This window comes from Ostrinia nubilalis, chromosome 14 (assembly GCF_963855985.1).
Source record: "Ostrinia nubilalis chromosome 14, ilOstNubi1.1, whole genome shotgun sequence".
NCBI lineage: Eukaryota > Metazoa > Arthropoda > Insecta > Lepidoptera > Crambidae > Ostrinia > Ostrinia nubilalis.
The window spans coordinates 15,605,994-15,610,924 of NC_087101.1; the positions used below are offsets into that span (position 1 = coordinate 15,605,994).

The window sequence follows — 4,931 nt, forward strand, 5'->3', positions numbered from 1 at the left end:
AAAAATACATTCCACAGCAAAAATGTAACAGACAGGCTGCATTTTTTATTATGTCATTCACCAAGACGCAAAATTAGGCAAATATTTAGATTTTTTAAAAATGCCTTCTAAAAGCTAGGTACTGGATGCGCTGCCTGCTGCTGTCTTTCCCGAGCACTTAGAGTCATTCGGGTCAAGAGCACGCACTTTTTTTTTGATGGCCTCCCAGACCTATAAAGAATTGTATAATTGGCATGTTATGATATTAAATCTGTAGAATATTTAATAAATTTTCACTATTTAAGAAAAATTTCCATCAAGATTAATTAGTTTTAGCCCTACATAGGCTTAACTGAAAACTTTTCCGATGCGTACTCTTGACCCGATGTGTGGGTAAAATTACGCAAGTCTTAGGGTAAAGTTTCGCACGCGGGGTAAACGTACGCATTCAGATTTCTAAGAGAATACAATTAAGATTGGCAATAATCAATATTTATTTAATCTTGTAAATAACATTTTAAGAACTTTAACATTAAAAAAAATAAGAACTCTTTGTATTAAACAGGGTGGAATTTTATAATGCCACCTGGAGGGAAAGTACTCTTAATATTGTAGATAGAAAATTTTACTCAAATAAAACTTTCCTTAATTTTTGAAAACAAAGACAACTCCATTCAAAGAATTTTGAAAATTTTACGAAAATTCACTATCATACCATACAATTTTTTGTAAATAATTAAAATAATTTAAGATTTCATGGTTTTCCTTTCATTTAATTTAAGCAAGCTTGTTAGAGAGATTTCATCCATAAACTTAACCCTAACGATCGATGCAATAAAAATACAGGGTGTAATTTTTAACAAATTTTAGTTGGTTCGATTCCTCTACATTACTAAGAGTACTTTCCCTCCAGGTGGCATTACAAAATTCCACCCTGTATCTATTATAATGTGAATCTTGTCTTAAATTATTTATATTGGCAATAGTCACACTTTGAGATCAAAATAATTGGCCTTCATTATTTGGTCATCTGAGATGAGATGAGGGTCCGCTGAGGGGCCTTCCTTATGTAATTTCTCGGCATTTTGGTGTAGGTATTCTGAAAGATTGAACAATTTTTGATATTTTTATTTCATTTGGGGTATAAGTACGCAACGGGGGTAAACGTACGCGTGCGTACTATTAATCTCGTACTCTTACCCCAATCGGCAAATATACCAAATAATCAGTCACAACACACACGTTAAATACTTTTTACGAATATGATAAACTTAGATCAAAACTACATTAAATGAACAATAGAAATATAGTATACTTACTGGCACAGAGCTATCCATTTAACTACAGCACACTTTTCCGTGGCATAAAAATTAAACGAAATAAGCGTGCTACAAGTATTCGGCGACGTGTCGCGACCAGTACTTAGATTGCGTCGGCGCGGCGCGTGGCTCCTAAACGGCGACAGTAGCGCCACTCTATTTTACAAACACAGACCTCGGCTCCCCCACCCCTGTCGGAGATCCGACCACCGCGTACTTTTACCCACCGCGTGCTGTTACCCCGAATGACTCTACAGGTTTCAGGCCTTTTCAAGGCGAGAGTAAAGAGGCACTTACAGGGCAGAATATACCATCCTAGACTGCATCTCACTTAATGAGGTGCGATTGCGGTCAAAAACCTGCCTTGTTCTGCATAAAAAATATTGTAAGTTGTAAGTTTCAGGAGACAGCTCTAGGGTGATAGAGCTTCTGAAAGTAGCATTTGTTTCTTTAAGGGTCAGAAGATGAGACAATATAATATACGATAGTTATATCCTATAGCTCCAGCAATCAGTTGTCAGAAAAATTAATTTTGAGTTTCCGATATTTCGGCTTGCAACAGTGCCGAAATATCGTAAACTCTACGGTAGCAATCCCGTCAATAATAATAATTATGATAGTGACCATGAAAGTTTAAAACAATATACAGTTGTCAGAAATTTCAGTCTTTTCTGATTTCGTTTTGTAGTTTTAGTTTGTTTCATTCAAATGTTATCAATCTGGCTTATTTGTTTTAGCTGTAAAACTTTGGGCAACGCTTTTTTAATCATATTTATGATTACAACTGGCTCGTTTGTTTTGTCTGTACCAAAAGCGAGGAAGTTCTCCGTTAAAAATTACACGTCTCCGTCGTCAATGCGCCGGCGTTTAACCACGGTTCAGAAAAAACGGACAAAGCCAGGAAACAATGGGAAGCTACGAGAATTAGTACTTATCGTGCAATCGAGAGATGTGGGAATATAATGCCCTGGTATTAAAAGTGCATTACATGATAGCCTACATTTGAAATAAATGCAGTTTGAATTAATAATTTAGTGGTTTACAGATCCTATTTGATAAGGCTTTAGCGCCTGTTTGAAATACTACTACAACATGAAATTCCATAATTTGTTGCCTTATAAAAATAGAAGAAAATGCAGCCAATTGGCTGATAACATTTAAAAATGGTCAGGCTCACCAATAGCTGCATGCCAGACATTGGTGTTATTATAAGTATGCAATTTGCACAACATAGACATTTATCAATAGAGCCCTGTTTATCATGAATTCAAATCCTACACTGAAAAAAATGTTTGGTTACTGCTTACACAACAAAAGTGACCACCAAACACTTTGGTTATGAGGAACAAAATGTTGTGTAAATTAAACAAATAATTATGTAGTTAGTGAGCTAGACTTAGTTTGGTTATAGTTAACACTTAGTTCGGTGGTCATTTTTGTTGTGTAAGCAGTAACCAAACATTTTTCTCAGTGTAAATGCCTCTATACAGTACCTTTGGGCCCCATCAACACTGGGAAAATTTACAAATAATGACCGAGCACCAAAAACATAATCTTAAAAGGAAATTGCAGCGTAATACGACCCTTTATGAATAACTGTTCTATTGAATCAATATTACCCACTAATATTTCCCCATCCCTACAATACTCCACTACTCTAATACCTACATAAATACTCCCTTATTCTGGGTCTAACTCCCCAAACAGAACCTATAGCAGTACTGACACTTACCGTAAAAAATAACGAGCGTGCAATATAATGACGCCGTAATAATATCAATTTAGATAGCTTACAAATGGTAAGGGAGGGTTAGGTAGGCCTGGATCACTTATAAATAATGATTAGCCCCGATCTCCTCGATAAAAGAGCATAAAGTTATATGAGCTTTTGAACGAAGCTTTTGTCCGCGAGAGATTCTATTGGGACAAAAATATTTGCTGTTACGCGCACTTGTTGACTTTCCGGGATATAAAATATTATAGTGCAATGTCAGTTCATTACATAAATGTAGAAAATAGCTACTCAAGGAAAGGCTACAAATAATGAGTTAAGTATAATACGTTTTTTATTGGAAACTGTTGTACTAATCTACGGACCGGACACAGCTAGTTTGTTAACTTGCAATTTACTTAGGCTGCTGAGTTGCACCATCTTCTTCTTCTTTTATTTTGGCAACGACTTGGTATTGAGAACCATGATTTCGCCAATGTCACGTAAACAGCTTTGACAGAGTGTAACAGGCCCAAGTAGCATTCGGGGTTCTATATAGTATGTCTAGTCATTCACATGTACTCCACAAGCTGTGTATGTCAGCTGTATACGAGCTGTATAGCTTGCTATAATGCTTTTATAGAACCAGTTTGGGCACAAATTAGACAGCCTTAAGTTCACTATGGCTGTACATTAGCAGTATAATAGCATTATAATAGCAGTTTAAGTAGTAACATCGGACTTAAGGCTGACTTACGGCACTATATGGGACGCAGTGTGAACCATACAACGTACGTGAGTGTAATAAAGAGTAACAAGTGGCTAAATGCACAGCTTTCAAAGTTACAAAGTCCGACAAAAGTACTCCAATGCTACATAAAGTTCACGTGTGTCCTAAATTATTTCCACATTTTAATATTAGTTTGGTATTTGTACGTGAGTGCTAAGAGGGAAACAACTCGGGCGGATAATCATTTATGCAAATAATAACACGGGTTTTAAATACTTAATAATGTTAATGCCATTGGGAATGCAACTTTATCGTGAAATGTATACATATTTACAGCTAAAATATTTACGCGCCTCTGTAAAAACGCGATATTCATTTTAAAATATTTAAAACTGGCTGAGAGGAAATCTACAATTTTCAGTTTTTGATATTGTATTGGCATTATAATTATATTACGGTAATTAATTATAACATGAAACCAAAACTCAATCGCTCTATCTGCGAATTTTGTGATAAATCTGCATTAATTTTGGAGATTTATTTGGTAAATATTTTAGGTTATGTAGAACAAAATGGTGGAAATGAAATACGGCTATGTGAACTGTTATAACTCCAATTTAATGCGGTGAGCGTATATTAGGTTCACATGTGTTCTGTTAGAATGCTGTTATCTATATGAAGTTCCACATTTGTACCACTACAGCGCTAATGTCTATAAATTTATTCTAATGTGAACTTATGTACAGCTTTAAGATGTACCTAGTTCAGGTCAATTGTGTATCTTTAATTCTTTCAAATACTGAAATTTTAGAGATCCGCAATAAAAATTATTAATGTCCGTTAAATCGCCTAGCCCAGGTACTAATAGTCAAGTATGAATACCTAAAGCATCAGACAATTTATTCAAAGCGGAATGAGGAATACGATTTTCAATAGCCCATGTTCTTATTTTTTTGCGAAAGGTTAAATAATTGTCCAAATCAAAATGGTATTCACTATCACTAGAACTGCAATCATCACACTCTGATATCTGTATATTTTGAAGGGAAATTTCAGGTTCAGGCATAATATTTTCCTCTGCATCATGTACAGAACCACCATGAACAACTAAAAACAGGCTTGGGGAAATGTGTAATAGAATATCACATTCACATTCATGTTCAGCTTAAAGCAAATAAGAGTAGTACTTGTG

General features: G+C 35.2%; 1 long non-coding RNA gene across 1 annotated transcript; it reads right to left on the reverse strand.

Moving 5' to 3' along the window:
* Nucleotides 1–449: 449 nt before the first annotated feature.
* On the reverse strand, nucleotides 450–1,549 carry LOC135078250 (uncharacterized). Its single transcript, XR_010258584.1, has 2 exons — nucleotides 1,299–1,549; nucleotides 450–1,078 (listed from the first exon to the last, which is right to left on the reverse strand). It is a non-coding gene; the product is annotated as an uncharacterized LOC135078250 (long non-coding RNA).
* Between the last annotated feature and the right edge of the window lie 3,382 nt (nucleotides 1,550–4,931).